This window comes from Carcharodon carcharias, chromosome 16, assembly GCF_017639515.1.
Source record: "Carcharodon carcharias isolate sCarCar2 chromosome 16, sCarCar2.pri, whole genome shotgun sequence".
Taxonomy (NCBI): domain Eukaryota; kingdom Metazoa; phylum Chordata; class Chondrichthyes; order Lamniformes; family Lamnidae; genus Carcharodon; species Carcharodon carcharias.
The window spans coordinates 8,288,496-8,309,355 of NC_054482.1; the positions used below are offsets into that span (position 1 = coordinate 8,288,496).

At 43.4% G+C, this 20,860-nt stretch overlaps 2 protein-coding genes across 3 annotated transcripts in view; both read left to right on the plus strand.

The window, feature by feature from the left end:
- The window catches only part of camsap2a (calmodulin regulated spectrin-associated protein family, member 2a), a 188,451-nt gene that overhangs the window by 68,874 nt on the left and 98,717 nt on the right, over window positions 1–20,860 (plus strand). Inside the window, exons 2-3 of one of the 2 annotated variants that reach the window (XM_041208047.1) lie at window positions 17,782–17,966; window positions 19,987–20,180. The exons of the other annotated variant lie outside the window; for it this stretch is intronic. The gene's annotated coding sequence lies outside the window, so the exon portion shown is untranslated. The remainder of the gene's footprint in view (window positions 1–17,781; window positions 17,967–19,986; window positions 20,181–20,860) is intronic. 2 annotated transcript variants of the gene reach the window in all.
- Window positions 1–20,860, plus strand: part of LOC121289068 (KRAB-A domain-containing protein 2-like) — a 41,530-nt gene that overhangs the window by 5,660 nt on the left and 15,010 nt on the right. The window lies entirely within an intron of this gene.

Sequence of the window (20,860 nt, forward strand, 5' to 3'; positions counted from 1 at the left end):
TAAGCCCAGTGCATTGCAATCATCCCCCTCACACCGGACCAACCGGGAATGCCGACGTGTTTCACAACCGTACATAGGTGATGTGCACTTGGTGAGCTGCACTTTGCTCGGGACTTCAAGGTTTGTTTGCCTACCTTGCTTCGGGCAGCATTCGCGGTCATCAGTGCCAGGCTTCACAGACAGCGCCACATCACTTTTGGAGGGTCTCATGGGTAGATCTCTACTCATCAGATCAGCCATAAGGCAGTGGTGGCTTTTCAATGGCAGCAGGGCCAGGGCTAGCTTTGGGAAGGGAGGGAAGTGGCCCCGAGCAAGGGAAGAGGCTGCAGGGCGAGGGCTGTACAGGGGAAGGGGGGTATCTCAGGGTGTGTGTGGGGGCACAAGTTGATCTGTGCAAGTGAGCTCAAAATAGTGAGGGCTGAGGAGGCAGTCTCCAGAGGAGATGAGGCCAGATGGAGATGTGAGGATATGTGTGTGAGAATGGGTGGTGATGATCTTTGAGTTGGCAGTGAGTGATATGCCAGTGAATGTGTGATGGGCTTGTGAGTGTGTGAGCTTAGAGTGATGAGATGGTTGCTTTACCCTGGTGGCACAGATGAGATCATTCATCCTCTTTCTGCACTGGATGGCCAACCTCTCCTGTGCAGCATTGGTACTGATCACCACTGTCATTGCCTACCAAGCTGTAGTGGTGAGATTGCTGGACCTCCTGCTGCCAGAGTGGGGTTAGAGGACATCATGGCAGGCCTCCACAGCATTCAAACGGCATTCAAGAGACACATCACTGAATTGGCGGGCTGCATCTTCTTGCCTTTCGAGGTTATGTCTTCTGTGCAGCAGACCTGGGCTGGAAGCACTGAGAGGTGTGCGCGTGGCTGCACTTTAAATATGGCGCCTGACCTGAGGAAGCGATGAGGTGATGGCATGGTGGGCAAATGACAGCCCACCCGCCATTGAAACAGCATGTTCCCTGGGAATGCATGATTAAAGAGGCAGGATTGGGACAATAGGGCGTGAAAATGTTCTTTTTCCTGCCTGCTACAGCACTTAGTGCAAACCTGGAACGATTCTGCCCATAAGAGCATAAAAGCAAGGAAGTCACAATGAACCTTTATAAAACACTGCTTTGGCCTCAAATGGAATAGTGTGCGCAATTCTGGGCACCATTACAAAGGATGTTTGAGGTGTTGTTGAGGGTGCAGAATGTTTTATGAGAATGATTTTGGAAATGAGGGACTCCAGTTACCTGGATAGACAGAAGAACCTGGAGTTCTTCCACTTAGAGAAGGTTGAAAGGAGATTCGATCAGAGGTGTTCAAAATCACAAGGTGCCGGGACAGGGTAGAGAGAGAAAAACTGTTCCCATTGGCGGAAGGGTTGAGAATCCCAGAGGACACCTAGTTAAAGTGATTGGCGAAAGGGCTGAAGATGCTGTGAGGAAAAACTTGTTTGTGCAGCGAGTGGTTACAATCTGGAATGTACTACCTGAAAAAATGATGAAGCACATTTAATTGTAGTTTTCTAAAGGGAATTAGATCAGCATCTGAATGAGTGATGAGATGGTTGCTTTACCCAAGTGGCACAGATGAGATCATTCATCCTCTTTCTGCACTGGATGGCCAACCTCTCCTGTGCCGCATTGGTACTGATCACCACTGTCATTGCCTACCAAGCTGGAGCGGTGAGATTGCTGGACCTCCTGCAGCCAGAGTGGGGTTAGAGGGAATGAATCTGCAGGGCTAAGGGGAGAGGGCACGGGAGTGTGTCTTGCTGAGTCGCTCTTGCGGAGAACTGGCATGGACGCAATGGGCCTCTGTCTGTGCTGTAAACTATTCTACGGGCAGAATTTTACCATGGGCTTTGGGGCCCCAATGTCGAGAAAAAGTGCACGGGGTCCCAAGCCCACACACCAGCAGTGGGATGGGCTCAGTGATTTAAATGGAGGCAGTCTCCTAATTAGCTACCTCCTAGCCTGTTATCCAATTAACAATGGTGGGCGGGCTCCTAAACACCTCCTGAAGTCTCAGCAGCACCACTGGAAGAGCTGGGGCGCTGCTGAGGAAGGTAAGTGAAGATAATAAATCCAATATAATATGCAATAAATTCAGTACGGGTGAAGGGCAAAAGCCCATCAATCAGAGCACAAGCCGATCTCAGGAGATCGTTGGGGCCCTGAGGACCGCTTTTCATGCCTGTGGCCCCCCTCTTTGTGCCATCAAGCCTCTGGCTATGATGGCTCCTGGGCTGCCAGAGAGAGGCTGCTTCCATGAAGCTGGTGGCCTCCCCACATCGCAGCACTGGGGAGGAGGGCCTGCCACTGGCAATATGCTGGCCGCACCACTTAATGGCCACTAGTTGGCGCTTTAACTATGTAAATTATTATGCCTTCCAGTGGAGGGACTGTTCATCACAATTTTACTGGCCTCTTCTCCGACCTCCTTAGCCCCCTGGCCTGTATTCCTACCAACCGGGGGCTGGTAAAACTCAGGCCTACGATTCCCCCAGAACTCTCCACTTAAGAGTTGCCATCACTTCGAACTCCTCCCTCCCTGTGGCAAAACACCCGGCCTCTACTTTGCACCTTCTAATAATCGCACGGTCTAAAGTGGTAACTTGTCATGTGAGGAATTGCATTGGTGAGCCTGGATTGTCCTAGTGCATTGCGCAATGAATTGATGCTTTAATATGTTGCATTACTGTGCTGCTGAAAGCTGCTGCTTCAGTTTTATTATTTTGATAGCTTAAAAGCTTTTTTTTTGGGCTGTGACACAGAGAAAGAACAGAGAATCATACATTTCATTCAAGTTCAATATAAGATTATAGAATGACACATCACAGAAGGAGACCAGTGCGTCTTGCTATGCTTGTGCTGGCTCTTTGGAAGAACCATCCAATTAGCGTCTTCCTTTTCCCATAGCCCTTTAAATTTTTTCCCTTCAAGCATTGACCCAATTTTCTTTTGTAAGTTACCATTGAATTTGCTTCCATCACCCTTTCACACCGTGAATTCCAGATCAGAGTAAATCAGTGTACAAAATTTCTCATTTTCCATTTGACTCTTTTGCTAATCTGCGTACTCTGGTTACCATCCCTTGCTATTGGAAGCAGATTCTGCTTCCTTAAGCTATCAAAACCCTTTAGGAAACAGTGGCCCTCTAACGCAATAGAGAAAGATTTTCAACATCTGCAACAATTAAACTTCACTAAAACTGTGGGCCATTTTCTTTTCCCTGTTGTTGTAGTGAATGTTGCTCTTGAATTGGAATTGAGAGTTAGTGAGCCTGCAGTTGGGAACTACAATCAGTTGAAAGGTAACTTGCTGGGTTGATGGCTGTGATATTGGTAAGGTTGCCAACATCCCAGGATTGCCCTGTAGCCTCCAGGAAGTGAAGGTAAATTTCCAGGACACAGGTGCGAGCAACATCCGGGAGAAAAGTCATAGGAGCACTAAGAGATTTTTCTTTCATTTTTTTCCTTTGAGCATTTATTTATTACTTGTAGAAATATTGGGGCTGGGTTTTTAAAAAGGCTGCTTGGCTTGCAGTCAGGAATCATCCAATTAAGTCACGAAAGCTGTTTGGTGTCTCTTTGCTCTTGGAAAGATGATGATTTGTTAGGAGACCAAAGGAGCTTGGGAGCTGGACAGTTGGAGGAAGGGCAGTCATGTGATTAAAAACTATGTTGTGTAGGTTAATGCACCTTACATACATTTTGTAATTTACATTTTATTTTATAGCAACAATGTCAGCTTGAAAAATAGAGATTCAGGGGCAAGCAGGATTAGCTTATTGACAACTCCTGTTAGTTTCAGTGGCCAGAACACCATCATACTTCTGTTTTTAAATTGAAGGATATGGCAGGTCTGGCTCAGCTACATAAGTGGAGTTTTCTCTTCGAATTCTGGCATTTTTTTCCGGGGAGGGATAGGCAATCAATTAGCTCTTCATTAGAAGGAGACAAAATAACAAAATATTAGCAGAACCACATGAAGGTGGATGTTCCACCTTCAATATTTTTCTCATTGTGGAGATTAATATTCTAGCAAAACCACATTCAAGTAGAATCTAAATCCATTATAGTCTCTAAAAGTTACATCCAAGTGTTAACTGCCTGCAATTATTGTGGGAACGTTGCTAAAATGGAAGCTGTTTCACTGGCAGTAGAAGGTTGATTTAGTGTTAGGTATGGACTTTACTGATTTTCATCATTACACTTTTACAGTGTTGTTACGCTGTGAATTGAATACAGGCATATTAACAAATATTTAGATTGGTGGTATGGCTTAACTTCCTAAACTGACTGACTTATTATTTCCTTTGTTCCTCTCCGTGTCCCAGTTAATGCACACCCTCAGTTGGGAGAGGAGAGGTTATTACAGATCGCGTAATCTTCCTTAACAAGTATTATTCTTAATGGTACATTACACACTGAATAAAATCATAATTACTACATTCCTTCCCCTTTAGCTTGGCTATACATATTATGTTTACAAGTACATATTTTTCAAGACAACACAATATTTACACTGGGTGAGGAATTTACAAGCTCAGTCTTTCAGGTGGTTTCCTGGTACGTGTGGAACATAGCAGCTCCACAACTTCAGATTCTTTGTCAGGAACCTCCTTTTCCAGAATTGCCTGAACATCACGTGCTTCGGTGGGCACTTTGCAGTTCTGTATCCTCAACTCTTACAGGAACATCAGACACGTCAGTCCTGGGTTAAGCATCCTCAACAGGAAATGCAGACCCGGACATGGTCACTGGTGGAAACTTATGTTAGTGATTTGTCACTGTCTTCCTTAAATGGTCCACGTGTTTACAAATGATTTGACCTTCCACCTCCACGTGGTAAGATAGAGGTCCAGTCACCGCACTTATTTCACCTGGTAACCGCTTTGGTCCGTCCCCAAATTTTTCATGTATACTAGTTGTCCCTCTCGCGACTACATCGTGTCTAGTTTTCTGGCTTCCCTGACTGCTTTTCATCTTCCCTTCTAAATTCAGCATTATTAAGCTCAGTCTTGTCCTGAGACAGCGTTTCAACAATAACTCCGCAGTTGTGACACCTGTTGTTGTATGAGGGGTGTTCCTGTAATGAAAAAGAAAGTGTGCTAGCTTGGTTGCTGAGGAACCACCAGTTAGCTTTTTCATGCTTGCCCTGAACGTTTGAACAGCCCTTTTGGCCAGTCCGTTTGAGGAAGGGTGGTACGATGCAGTTTTAATATAGTGAAACCGTTGAGGCTGATAAACCGTTGAAACTAGCATTCATAAATGCCATGCCGTTATCAGAAATGACTACTTCTGGTAGTCCGTGAATGGCGAAACTCTTAACGTAGTTTCTCAATGGTAGCAGCCAACGTTGGTGACTTCACCTCATATATGTCCAACCATTTTGAATGGGCATCGACAATGAACAGAAACATTGTTCCCAGGAAAGGTCTAACGTAGTCAATGTGTAACCGCATCCAGGGTCTACCTGCCAACTCCCATGGGTGTAATGGAGCTGTCACTGGCAACATTTGCAGTTGCTGACCTTTCACACAGTGCTTTACTGGACTCTCTATTTCGTCATCCACCTCAGGCCACCATAGCTAGCTGCATGCTATTATGGTTTTCATTTGGGAAATTCCTGGATGGGCACAGTTTAGTTCAATTAAAAGTGGCCCCTTCCCTTTGGAGGAACCATCACTTGTGCTCCCCACAATAAGATGCCAGCCTGGCTGGTTATTTCATGTTTGCTGTTGAAGTACGGTTTCATTTCATCAGATACGGGTTTCTGTGACCAACCATGCAGCACTTGTTCTCTTACCTGAGGTAGGACTGGGTCCTGACTTGTCCAGTCTCTGATCTGTCGAGTACATACTGGCGAGGAATCTAAGAAATTTAACAGCAAAACAAGTTCCTGTGGAACTGGGATATGCTCATCATTTTCTTGTAAAGGCAAACAACTAAGGGCACCGGCATTTGCGATTTGATTACAAGGCCTATGTACGAAGTATATTCGTATGCTGCCAGAATTAAAGCCCATTGTTGTATTCTTGCTGAGGCTATGGATGGTATAGCCTTGTCTTCGACAAGCAATCCTAGCAATGATTTGTGCTCGGAAACGATTGTAAAATGGTGGCCATGTAGGTACTGGTGAAATTTCTTGACACACCAAAGATGATGGATAGGCCTTCCTTTTCTATCTGTGAGTATCCCTTTTCCACTGTGGTGAGCGTTTTTGATATGTAACCTATTGACCATTCCGTGCCGTCGTCCATCCTATGAGGGAGCACTGCTCCCACTCCGTAGGGAGATGCGTCACGTCAGCACCGATTCTTTCGTCTGGTCATAATGCATTAATAGATTGGACAAGTGCAACAATTGTTTCACCTTTATGAAAGCTTCTTTCTGGGGCACCTCCCAAGACCAATGTTGGTTCTTTTTGAGTAGAGTATGCAGGGGGCCAGCACTGTTGACAAATTGGGTAAGAACCACCCATATTAGTTGATTATTCCTAGGAATGACTTGAGCCCTGAGGCGTTCTTTGGTCAGGTGCCTCCCTAATGGCTCTCGCTTTCTCCTCAACTGGGTGCAGGACCTGTGAATCTACCCAATGACCCAAATAGATTACCTCCTTCACTTGGAATATGCGCTTTTCTTTTTTTAAATGCACTCCAGCTTGCAAGAAATGTTTTAAGACTTCTAAGTTTGCCAAATGCTCTTTTTCATTGAATCCTATCACCAATACATCGGCTAAATAGACTACAACCTGGAGAAATCCCTACGGTAAGCTTTCCATTGTTCTCTGAAAGATGGCACAAGTGGAGAAGACACTGAAAGGCAATTGTGTATATTGGTACAACCCTTTGTAGGTATTAATTGTGACACATTCCCGGGAGGCATTATCCAACTCTAGTTGATAAGCATGACTCTTGTCAAGCTTTGTGTATGATTTCTCTCCTGCCAGCTTGGCATATAGGTCTTCAATTTTTGGAATGGGATGCCTGTCTAGCTTAGGTACTTTATTAACTGTCAGTTTGTAGCCTCCACACATTCAGAAGTTTTGGTCGTATTTAAGGACAGGGACTATAGGTGCTGCTCATTCTGAGAACTGAACAGGGTTGTATAATGCCCAGTTTTTCTAGTCTGTTCAGTTCAATGTCCGCTTTTTCTTGCAGGGCATATGGCACCAGTCTCGCCTCCATGAAGCGATGGGTTGCTTCTGGATCCAAATGAATCTTGGCCTGCAGGCTCTGGAGTTTCCCAAGTTCATCCTTAAAGATGGCGGTGTACTTTCTAAGTAGCTCTGGTAGCCCACTTGCTACAACTGCAAAATTTCAGCCCATTCTAACTTAAGCTCCTTCAACCAATTTTGTCCCAGGAGGCTTGGCCCTACACCTGCTATCACCATCATGGGTAGCTTTGCCGATTGGCTTCCATAATGGACGGTTACTCTGCTGATGCCTTTTACTTGAATGTCTTCCCCTGTATATATTTTTATCTTGGTGGCTGTTTCTTCTAAACTTACTTGATGTTCACCATTATTCAGATATCTGAAGGTATGTTCCCCAATTACTGTAGCGGAATCTCCCGTGTCCACTTACATTCTAACAGGTCTGCCATTTACCTTCACTGTGACAAATATTGGTTCCGTCTTTCTAACTTTCAGATTAACTTAATGAGTAAATGTCTGAATTTGTTGTTTCAGGCTCTTCTACACTGTAGATTTCATTGGGCTTCTTTTGTTTACAAGTCTGCTTGAATCTTCCCTTGCATGCCTCATCATAGGTCCATTTCTGTGACAAGAGTAGCATGCAATTTTTTTAAACTGCCAATCGCTAAAAGACTGATTGTTTTCACCTCTATTAAAATTATTCTTCGATTTCGCTGCTAAGTTATTTTTATTTATTCTTCGGCAAACCCCACTTCCTGCTTCTCGGCAGAGTCTCACTTTCTCACATCACTTTCAGCTGAGGTTTCCCATCCAGTGTGGAGGACGGCACCATTTTGCACACCCTGTATTGCTTTTGAATCTCTTACAGTGCCTTCCATGGCCAGCGCTATCTCTAGCATCTTCTTGAAATCCAGATTCACTTCAGACAATAATCTTTTCTGAATAGAGTCCTCTTTCACACCACACACTAAACGATCTCTGAGTATGCCGTTCAGATTCGTACCAAACTCAATGTTCTGTTAATTGCTTCAAATTTGCCACGTAGCATGCAATTGTTTCACCCAGGGCTCCATTTCGCGAATTAAACCTGAACCTCTGCATCGTGACTGAGGGCTTGGGTTGAAAGTGACCCTTCACGAGGTCCATCAATTCATCGAAGTTCTTCAAATCTGGGGCACTGGGTGCCATTAAACTTTGAATCAAGCTGTAGGTTTTGCTCCCACAAGTACTCGAAGATCGCTTGCCTCTTCTCTTTCCCCATAATCTTGTTCACTTGAAAAAAGAACGTGAGGCATTCTATGTATTGAGACCAATCGTCTGTGGCTGGTTCAAAAGGATCAATTCTCCCAAATTGTGGCATTTTGAGAGGGAATAACTTCTTCAACTCTAACGGAGCTTGCCACTTATAATCACTGGGAAAGTTACAATGTTGATTTCTTTTTAACTTTATTTCTTCTGTTCATTCCTGTCCCATCCTCGTCGCCAGTTTGTTGTAGGGTGGCCGAGTTGTACTATTAATGATAAAGTTGATCTGCAGACACTTCTTGGTAGGAAACTTAAAAGTTTATTTACAATATACTCAGCAGCAACTACATGTGTGCTTTCAACTCTAACTATCTCTACACTGACTGCTGAGGTAGCCCGCCCACACTACTCTCCTATTGGTTGCTACATATCACGTGATCTTCCTTTACAAGTGTTATTCTGAAAGGTACATTGCACACTAAATAAAACCATAATTACTACAAATATCTTCTCCAATAGACAGCTCTGATACTGCAGCACTCCCTCAGTATTCCACTGGAGTGTCGGCCTAGATTCTGTGCTCAAATCTGTGTGTTCGGACTTGAACATGCAACCTTCTGTTATAGAGGCGAAGGTGCTGCCAAATGAGCCACAGCTGAGAGAGAGGAAGGGAGGAGGCAACCTAGACATCCCCTCTCTGTTTGGGCTGTCCATGAAGAACTCAACTAAGCGCAATATCAGTAACTGCACCTCAAATCTCCATTCACCATCAGTCCCACATCTTATCTTGCCCCTGTAACTGACCATCGCAGTGCCCACTTGGCCATAATACAAAAGTAGTCAGCACCAAATAAACATTCAGAATTAAATTTATAAGCGAAACCATGCCATATTGCAGACAAGAGTTAAATGACTTGACAGTTCCATAGACCTAATCCACCTTTTACACACATTAATGTTTACTCTTAACATCCCAAAAGTGTACCTGACCTCACCAAGCCCATGAGTCATGTTTTGGAAACCTGGATGAAGAAAATTGCTTCTGAGTGAAGGGAGCTGCACTTTTAAATGTACCGCAGCCTCTGTGATATCCCAATGCAAGGACTCCACGGGAATTACCCAGGACATTTTAGCCTCCATTGGGCAGTGACCCTGCGTCTGGAACCCTCTGAAACTCCACGTTAGAATCGGAGACTTCGGATGGTTCCGACTCACCTACCAGAATAGTTTCCCAGGAAAAGTGAGAAGGATTACAACCAGTTTAAGTTTCTTGGTAACTGGGAATATGAAAGTGTGAGGGCTTGCCCTGGTACCCAAAAATGCCTCGAGAGTCTGATGCCTTGTCTAAGTGCGCGATCTTTATTACGAGCATGCAAGGAGAAGCCCCACTCTCATGAGTAGGTGTTCTACAGTAAAATGTTTTGAACAGTCAATTTATACAGTTACAAAACATTCACTTGACCAGCTGTTTTGCCTTTAATCCGGAGGTCTTCAGCATCACAGATGCCAGTCTTCAGCCAATTCAATTTAGTTCACGAGGTATCAACAAACGGCTGAAGGCACTGGTTACTTCAAATGCAATTGGCCCCGACAATGTTCCAGCAATAGTACTGACGACTTGTGCTCCAGAACTTGCCGTGCCCCTAGCCAAGCTGTTCCAGTACAGCTACAACACTGGCATCTACCTGGCTATGTGGAAAATTGCCCAGGTATCTCCTGTACACAAAAAGCAGGACAAATCCAACCCAGCCAATTACTGCCCCATCAGTCTACTCTCCATCATCAGTAAAGTAATGGAAGGGGTCTTCAACAGTACTATCAAGTGGCACTTGCTTAGTAATAACCTGCTCACTGATACTCAGTTTGTGTTCAGTCAGGATCATTCATCTTCTGACCTCATTACAGCCTTGGTTCAAACATGGACAAAAGAGCTGAACTCTTGAGGTGAGGTGAGAGTGACTGCCCTTGACATCAAGGCAGCATTTGACCGAGTGTGGCATCAAGGAGCCCTAGCAAAACTGGAGTCAATGGGAATCAGGGGGGAAACTCTCTGCTGGTTGGTGTCATTCCTACCACAAAGGATGATGGTTGCAGTTGTTGGAGGTCAGTCATCTCATTTACAGGATTCACTGCAGCAGTTCCTCAAGGTAGTGTCCTCAGCCCAACCATCTTCAGATACTTGACCTTCCTTCCATCATAAGGCCATAAGTGAGGATGTTTGCTGATGGCACTGTTCATTCGTGACTCCTCAGACACTGAAGCAGTCCGTGTCCAAATGCAGCAAACCTGGACAATATCCAGTCTTGGGCTGACAAGTGGCAAGTAACATTTGGGCTACACAAGTGCCAGACAATGAACATCTCCAACAGGAGAGAATCTAACCATCGCCCCTTGACATTCAATGGTATTACCGTTGCTGAATTCCCCTCAACAACATCCTCAGGATTACCATTGACCAAAAACTGAACTAGAGTAGCTATACAAATACTGTGGCTACAAGAGCAGGTCAGAGGCTAGGAATCCTGTGGCGAGTAACTCACCTCCTGACTCCTCCAAGCCTGTCCACTATCTCTCCACTTGCCTGAATGTGTGCTGCTCCAACAACACTCAAGAAGCTTTACACCATTCAGAACAAAGCACCACATCCAAAACATTCACTTCATCCACCACCGACGCACCATGGCAGCAGTGTATATAATCCACAAGGTGCACTGCGGAAACTCACCAAGGTTCCTTAGGCAGCACCTTCCAAACCCACGACCACTACCATCTAGAGAGACAAGGGCAGCAGACACATGGGAACACCACCACCTGAAAGTTCCCCTCCAAGCCGCTCACCATCCTGACTTGGAAATGTATCACTGTTCCATCACTATTGCTGGGTCAAAATCCTGGAACTCCCTCCCTAACAGCACTGTGGTTGTATCTACACCATGGTGGACTGCAGCGATTCAAGAAGGCAGCTCTTCACCACCTTCTCAAGGGCAATTAGGACTGGGCAATAAATGCTGACCAAGTCAGTGATGGCCACACCCTGTAAATGAAAAACAATAATAATAATAATTAGATCTTTCTACCTTATTCTCCTGATCTCATCTTTCCTTAATCACACTGTCACATGTCCCTCTGTCTCTTCCCCCCTCCCGATATCATCTCATCTCTTCATTAGACCCTTCATATGACTCTGTGTCTCAGACAAGCTTCTCTCAAGTTTTAGCAGCTTAGATTTTACATGATCCCCATTCATCAGTCTTCCCTTACAGTCCCCCCTTTTTGGCCCTTGGCCTGGGCCTGGCCCAAGATAGCCATCCCAAGCATCCTCCATCTGTGGTTATCCCAGGGGCCCTCTGGGTTCCGTAAACTTCAAATTCTACTAAAGCCTCATGCCTCTGATGACTTTGCATTGGCTCAGTTAGCTTCCACTAGGTCTAGACAAATGCTAGCACATAAAGCAATATAAACCAAGCTGTGTTATTTTGCTGTCTCACGTTGATAGTTCCCAGCTGGTTCCCTCATTCCTCAGTGGCACTGCTTCAGCCTTCCTTACAGCTTTAGCCAAGCCGTCATTCTTCTCCTTCCTCCGAAGGTGTACACCATCACTATGCACTGCATGACCACCAGGACGTGGGAGGTAATTCTGCTCCGGGGTGGATTTGTACATTAAGCCCCCAGTTCCAGATATCCTCCCATCAAGTTGTGACTTGGATTTCCCTTGACCTGATCCTTAATGCACTCCATCTCCTGATGGAGAGTGCAATAGATCTTATGGGCCTTATCTGCAGAGAGGTGTGAGGTGATTCGTTCTGGCAGGAATGATTTGGTGAGACAGTAAATATGCAATGACAATCTATGGACTCTGGACCCTTTTTGTTAAACTTCAAAATTTCATCTTAAAAAGTTTTCTTCCTGCTAGTTAAATTTTTGCTGTGAACTGTGTAGATTTAAGACTGTTTATGATTACCTCCTGGAGATAGGGTCTTAAATAGGTGCATGTTTGAGGAGAAAAATTGCAGGGATATGGGGAAAGAGCGAGGTGTGAGATTAACTAGACTATTCTTTGAAAGAGCTAGTGAAGACTGAATGGGCCAACTGGCCACCTTCTATGCTGTACTGTTTTATGATTCTATGCAGTGCCTTAAAACTAGAGTTTTATTTCTGATGGAGTCAGCACAAGCAAACTGTTACATCATCGTAAACTACACTTTAAAATTGCCCTAAAAGTTGTTCTCTGATTACTTCCTAAAGCCAGATTTTAGCTAACTACGAACTAGACTTTTAGACCCAGATGTATCATTAAACAGCCCAGGTAAGATTTCTGATATTCTTCCAAGCAGCTGGAAGTTGCAATGATGGGATCTAATGTACCATTCTGTTTTTTGCTCCCTCTGTTCCGGGGAGCTTGTTTTCAAAACTAATTATGCAGAATGTACAACACAGAAACAGGCCTTTCAGCCTAACCTCTGCTGGTGTTTATGCTCCTCGCACGTCTGTTCCAATTCCATATGCCTCCGCTTAGCCTTTCAGCATGTTTTGGAAGTCAAAGGTAAAATTTGGTGGTAAAATTTCAAGCACATCCTTGTGAAAACTTTGGGGAGTTCTACGCGCCTAATGTTGCAACTTTTCAGCTGATCAGAAACACGGATGTTCTGAAAATGCTTTTCCACCAATAAACAAACTCAACAGAATGACTAAAGCTGCCTGCTGGTTTTTTGTAAGTTTTTTTTTTCTTTTCCCTCAATAGAAACTCTGCTCTAAATAAGTAAATGTTAAGTCATAGGCGGAATCCTGCTTGTGCTGCTTTTATTTATAAGAATTAAGCCAGTGTTATTGTAACTCTGCCAGTGCTAGAATATCAGTGGTTCCCTTGCCGCATCATAATAGGGAGAGAACAACCTCACTGTGGTCCCGTTGGAGTATAACTTGACATAGAATTTGGCTTGTATATATTTCTGATATTTATTGTTGCTTTTGTGAGCTTCACAGCTCTGCAGTCTAGTGTAAGGGAGGCCTAAAGACTACACTCTGAATTAGCACCCTAGCATAGATACAAATACTGCTGACCTTCCTATAATTGAATGGCAAAATTAATAAAATGAATGTCAACAAAATAGAATCATCCTCACTTTGATCTAACCGTCACAAGTGGGTCAAAGATACAGAAGATCTTTATTGTTGCTTTCTCCAATGTTACTACACTTTTTATTGGCATTCTTTGTGGAACAGCTGCATGAGTGTGTCATGGGAAATGTCTGCATGTTGGACAAGTATTTGCGTTTGACTAGCCCATCTTGTGTCATCCCCTTCCAGTAAACTTTTAAAATGCTTTAGAATCTTAGCCTGGATTTTGTGGAAGTAATGTTGGTGCAACTGTCAGCATTTGCTGTCATTACGCCACTGAAATGGACAACTCTGGGACTCTGTACATGCACAGTATAATGTGTAAGTCCAAAAGTTGCTGCCAGTGATTCCAGCTTCTCCAGAGGATGCATTGTTGAAATTCCTCAGATGGCAGTCCATGGGAAATCAATGAATTGACAAGAACTTCTACTGTTAGGCTGTTAGTCTTGCTGTAAAAACCATTGGAAAAAGTTACACCTTGTTGAATGAAGTTGGGTTTTTAGCGGTATACTAACTTCATAATGACAGCTAAACATGCTCACTGGCCCTAAGACTCCAGTTTTATATTTATGGAATGTCAAATTTCTCCATTATAATAATATTTATAATTTTAAAAAAATTTGTTTATCCTATCTTGATCCAATCATAATCATTTATTTCGCTATCTGAAATTTTACATCAGAAGTAAAATAAGTTATTTTAATTTCCTGGTTTGCTGTCTTTGTGAATACTTCAATGTGATTGCAGGGTACAATTTCAAAGTTTGCAGATGATATGAAGCTTGTGATGTTGTAAAAAGCATGGAGGACTGTATAGAACTTCCAAAGGGCTTAGACAAGTTGGTGAATTGGGCAGATAGGTGGCAGATGAAGTTCAATAAGGAGAAATGTGAGGTGATGCATTTTTGTAGGAAGAACATGGACAGACAATTTAAATTAGGGGTGAAATTTTGAAGGGGGTGCAGGAGCATAAAGGCCTGTGTATATATGTGCATAGATCATTGAAGGTGGCAGAACAGGTGAAGAGAGCAGTTAATAAAGCATATAGTATTCTAGGCTTTATTAATAGGGGCATGGAGTACAAGAGCAGGGAGGTTATGCTGAATTTATATAAGACACTCGTTAGACCTCAGCTGGAGTATTGTGTACAGTTCTGGGTGCCACATTACAGGAAGGATGTGAACACATTGGAGACAGTGCTGACAGTGCTGAAGAGGTTTACAAGAATTGTTGCAGGGATGAGAAACTTCAGCTATGACAATAGATTGGAGAGGTTGGGACTGTTCTTCTTGGAGAGAAGGTGGCTAAGAGGAGATTTGATAGAGATGCCAAAATAATGAGGGGCTGGACAGAGTAGATAAGGAGAAACTGTTCCTGCTCATAAAAGGATCAAGAGTGAGAAAGCACAGATTTAAAGTGATTCGCAAAAGAAGCAAATGTGATGAGAAAACCTTTTTCACACGAGTGCTCAGGTCTGGAATGCACGGCCTGGAAGTGTGGTGTAGATAGGTTCAATCAAGGCATTCAAAGAGGCATTAGATGATTATTTGAATAGAAACGATGTACAGGGATACTGGGAAAAGACAGGGCAATGCCACTAGGTCATAATGCTCATTTGGTGAGCCGGTCCGGATGGCCTTCTTCTGTGTTGTTAAAATTCTGTGACTGGCTGCTTACCCTTCTTGATGACAACACTGCTGCTGCATGCCTGGCAATCACCTTGACTTGGCACCATATTTAAACTGCTGTTGGGAAAGGGGAAATCCATACCATAGAGATGGCTAGATCTTTTTGGCCAGCTTTTTTGAGTTCAGTGGTGAGCACCATTACATTACAGTTGACCAGAAAATCGAGTCAGTGTGTATCATTTTCAGGTTATCTGTGTTTTGTACTAAATTAATTTTCTTTTTGATTTTGTTTAGGCAATTGTTTTCCTTTTAACACCTTTCTTCAACATATGTGCATTATATGAAGTGTGGCTGCAGCAAGGTACAGGTTTGAAGTTTTAAATGCAGCTCCATGCTGCCTTAGCTCAGGCTGTTTGCAAGGGTCTTATTGGAAAAGCACTTGGTAGTTACAGTTTAGATCAGTGACATGTTATATGGAATCTTAAATAGTCGATTGCACAGTAAAACTGTGCCTTTCTTTCAAACACACTGAGTAACTGAGTAAGAACAGGAGTAGGAAAGTTAGGCCACTCATTGAGATCATGGCTGAAATGTGATCTAACTCCATATACCTGTCTTTGCCCCATATTCTTTAATGCCCTTAGTTAACACAAATCTATAAATCTAAGATTTAAAATGAACAGTTGCCCTAATGTCAATTGCCATTTCTGGAAGAGAACTCCAAATTTCTAAACCGTTCAGATGTAGGATTGCTTTCCTAACTGCACTCCTGAAAAGCTTGGCTCTAATTTCTAGATCCTGTCCCTTCATCCTAGACTCCCCATCAACGAAAATAGTTTTTCTTTTATCTAATCCTCTCTGTTTCCTTAAATATCTTCAAACTTTGATCAAATCATCTCTTAACCTTCTAAATTCCAGGGATACATCCCTGGCTTATAAAATTTCTCCTTTTTATTAATTCTTGAAGTCCTGATATTCTGGAAAGTCTACGCTTCACTACCACCAAGACTAGTGTATCCTTCTTAAGGTGTGATGCCCAGTATTGAATAGATTAAGGATGGAGGCGCAGTCAGAGAATGGAAGAAGCTTGAGGACTGTAAATGTACAATTCCACCTTCCACGACCCTATCCCTTGTCACCAGATCTTCACTGTTATTTTTTGAAGTCCAACAATGGTTCTTCCCTGGGTAGACTTGTAAAATGGCTTGTTCCAACACCTACCTCTCAGCGTGGATAATTATTCATATAATTTTTAGAAAATTGCCTCTAGAAGCAAGTTAATTTGCTTGTTTCCTTTGATCCCTCCACTGGTGCGCACAAAAGAATCTACAGTACTGTACTTTTAAAAAGAATAATAAACCAAACTTGCTGTTCATTATTTTCTTGGTTGATTTTGAAAGAGTTGACAATATACAGCTAGCTTGTCATTTCTGTAACTTAATTATGAATATTAAAACGTTAAAATATAATTGCTGATGAATGGTCTGTCTTAACATCTCAATACTTTCTTTTCCTTTATGTCTGCAAGACTAGCCACTCCCTGTCTACACAATTCCTCATAAACAACTCATCACAGTCTCACTCCTCCTTCTAATCATCTGAATAAGCTCCTAGCACTGCTCAAAGGACAGTCGCCTTTTTGCTTTCCTTTGTCATAAAAGCTTTGATGTGGTTGCATGGCAGCCCATCTCTCATTTATTAAACCTTGTTAAATGACCATCCTTTTCACAGCATTAACCTTAGAAATAAAGTGCCACAAAATTAATCCTTTAATCCTATACAAATTCTCTCCTGCCCTCTCCCTCAGTGTGTTTTCTGCTCATCATTTGTGCTATGTAAAATCCCATTCCCCATTGTCATTCTGTCTCTTGTCCACCTGCTTTTTAGTACAGGAAAGAATTACCCTCTTGTACTGTATCATTGTGAGTTTGTTGTATTTCTTCTCTTAATGCTGTCATTTCCTGATATTTCGTTTTACTCCCCCCAGTTCCCTGACGCTCTCTTATTCCTCTCCTACAATGTCACTGTAAATCCACAGTTTGGGTGGTTAATTGGATAAATGTAGATCACATTAATTTATCTGAGGCCAGTATTCGGGGAGATCTTTCACTAATAACTTTTGTTGACAATTACAGAAAAGCCGACTGATTCAGTTGCGCAAAAACATTGTGCATACTCCTTAACTAGTATTTGGTATGCATAGTGTGATTTCAGGAAAGGTCATTCTCTCCGCAGTTTATGTCCAATTTTGCCAAAACATGGACTCTGCCACGTTATTTGAGGGGTGACAGCACAGGTAAGCTTGCTGCGTGCTGAAGGTCTACAATTCCTTCCCAATGCCCAATAGTAACAGAGCAACTCCTGCAAGATGTTAATGTAACTTTACACAGTATGCACACTACTCCACTATCAAATTACAGAGATGACTTACGCATAGTCCCAACAATAAATAAACCATGATCTTCTGAGTAGAATTTTATCAATTGTGTTTATCCTTAAGCATGGAATTCCATTCTTTAACCAATCTTTTTTCAAATAACTACAGTAAATCCTCATTTAAAATGGCCCTGCTTAAAGTTGTTTATCTTAGCATCGTTACACTTTAGGATAATTTTTCACTTTGTGTCACCAGTTTAAAATTTAAATAATCTGCACTCTGCAACCCCCACCGCTCCCATGCAGCACCCTGGGTTGGCCGCTGCCATGTTCTGATGCCAGAGTTGTCGCTGCAGTCACAGAAGCCCATACTGCGGGAAGAGAGTGAGACACAAGACCACGAGTGCAGAGCAGGGATGGAAGCTGCCAGCCACTGACCAGGTGAAATTGAGTGACCCGGAGCAGAAGAAGCAGGGCCCCCGGCGGCTCCATATGCGGCCCCCCCAGTTCCACCCGCGGTCCCCCTCTTCCACTGGCTTCATCCACGGTCCCCGGTAGGACAGTGGATCGGCCCCTGCAGACTGTAAGGAAGGGATCCAGCTCTGGAGAGGAGGTGGGAAGGAGAACGAGAGAGACAGTGACAGAGTGGGAAAGGGGAGCAAGAGCGGGGAAAGGGGAGCAAGAGTGAGCGGGAAAGGAGGGAGAGAATGAGCAGAAAAGGAGGGAGGGAGGGAGCGGTCATCAGTAGTGGGGAAAATTCTAGAGTTCATTATAAAAGATTTAATAGCTGGGCACTTGGAAAACAGTGGCAGAATCGGACAGAGCCAGTGTGGATTTATGAAAGGGAAATCACGCTTGACAAATCTACTAGAATTTTTCGAGGATGTAACTAGTAGAGTTGATGAGAGGGAGCCAGTGGATGTGGTTTATTTTGACTTTCAGAAGTCTTTCGACAAAGTCCCACACAAGAGATTAACATGTAAGATGGGATTGGGGGTAGTGTATTGAGATGGATAGAAAACTGGTTGGCAGACAGGAAACAAAGAGTAGGAATAAACGGGTCTTTCTCTGAATGGCAGGCAGTGACCAGTGGGGTACCGCAGGGATCGGTGCTGGGACCCCAGCTATTCACAATATATATTAATGATTTAGATGAGGGAACTAAATGTATTATCTCCAACTTTGCAGGTGACACAAAGCTGGGTGGGAGGTTGAGCTGTGAGAAGGATGCAGAAATGCTTCAGTGTGATTTGGACAAGCTGAGTGAGTGGGCAAATGCATGGCAGATGCAGTATAATGTGGATAAATGTGAGGTTATCCACTTTGGTAGCAAAAACAGGAAGGCAGATTATTATCTTAATGGCTATAAATTGAGAGAGGGGAATGTGCAACGAGACCTGGGTGTCCTTGTACACCAGTCACTGAAGGTAAGCATACAGGTGCAGCAGGTGGTAAAGAAGACAAATGGTATGGTGGCCTTCATAGCCAGAGGACTCAAGTACAGGAGTGGGGATATCTTGCTGCAATTATACAGGGCCCTGGTGAGACCACATAGAATATCGTGTGCAGTTTTGGTCTCCTTATCTGAGGAAGGATGTTCTTGCTATAGAGGGAGTGCAGCGAAGGTTTACCAGACTGATTCCTGGGATGGCGGGACTGACATATGAGGAGAGATTGAGTCGGTTAGGATTATATTCGCTGGAGTTCAGAAGAATGAGGGGGATCTTATAGAAACCTATAAAATTCTAACAAGACTAGACAGGGTAGATGCAGGAAGGATGTTCCTGATGGTGGGGGAGCCCAGAACCCGAGGTCACAGTCTGAGGATATGGGGTAGACCATTTAGGACTGAGATGAGGAGAAATTTCTTCATCCAGAGAGTGGTGAGCCTGTGGAATTTGCTACCACAGAAAGTAATTGAGGCCAAAACATTGTATGTTTTCAAGATGGAGTTAGATATAGCTCTTGGGGCAAAAGGGATCAAAGGATATGGGGAGAAAGTGGGAGCAGGCTATTGAGTTGGATAATCAGCCATGATCAAAATGAATGGCAGAGCAGGCCTACTCCTGCTCCTATTTTCTATGTTTCTGTGAAAGGAGAGGGGGAGTGTGAGCGGGAAAGGAGAGGGGGAGTGTGAAAGAGTGGGAAAGGAGGGGAGGAGAGCGAGAGAGTGGGAAAGGAGAGAGGAGAGCGAGAGAGTGGGAAAGGAGGGGGGAGAGAGAGAGCGGGATAGGAAGGGGGAGAGAGAAACAGAGAGAGCGAGCAGGAAAAGGGGGATAAAGGAGAGAGTGACAGAATGGGAAAGGAGGGAGAGATTTATGGTGCGAAGGGAAAGCAAGGAAAAGTTGAGCTGAATTTCAGGATTGCTGCGCTATTCAGGGCTTGTTTGGGTGATTTAGAGTTATTTAATTTGAATGTATATAGTATTTCTGTTATATTCAAATAAATTTTATTTTGCAAGTTATTTCAACTAGGAATGCACAGTGCTGCACATGTACAGCACAGTACTTCAACTTCGGCGTTGGTTTTTCCAGGCAAGGAATGTCCAAAGGAACCTAACTCCGGCTTTAACATTGATTCGTCTGGGAACTCATGATTCATTTCAAGTTATTTGGCTTAAAGTCATGATTTTCAGGAATGTAGCCATAATTTTAAGTGAGGACTTACTTTACATAAATGAGTTTGTCATTACGCTGTTAGCTTCTTGAATGCAAGACATTAAATATTGCTTTAAGATAAAAATTTGTGTTATATAATGTCTTCTGTATCCATACCCGAGAACACTTCAAAGTCAATTAATTGCTTCTGAAGTATGATCCCTGGTTGTTATGTAGGCCTATGCGGCAGCCAGAGGTCCCACAAAAAACACTTGCATGGATGACCAAGTATGCTGTCTTTTGGTGATGTTGGCTAGGATACTATAACCAGTAAGAGCTAGCACTTATATAGAGCCTTTAATGTAGTGGCACATTGTGGGAGTATTTTCAAACAAATTTGATACCAAACCACACAAGGAGATACTGGGGCAAATAACAAAATGCTTTGTCAAAGAGGTAGGTTTTTAAGGAGTATCTTAAAGAAGGAGAGAAAGAGATGGATAGGCCAGGAGGCTTTTGGGCCGAGGTAATTGAAGAGACAGCCGTCAGTGGTGGAGTGATTAAAATCAAGGATGTGCCATAGGCCAGAATTGGAGAAGCGAAGAGAATTTGAAGGAGTGTAGACCTGGAGCAGGCATTTGAAAAGAAGGAAAAGAATTTCAAAATTGAGGCACTGTCAGACAGGGAGCCAGCGTGGATCAGTGAACACAGTAGTTTAAATTGACTGGGACTTGGTAC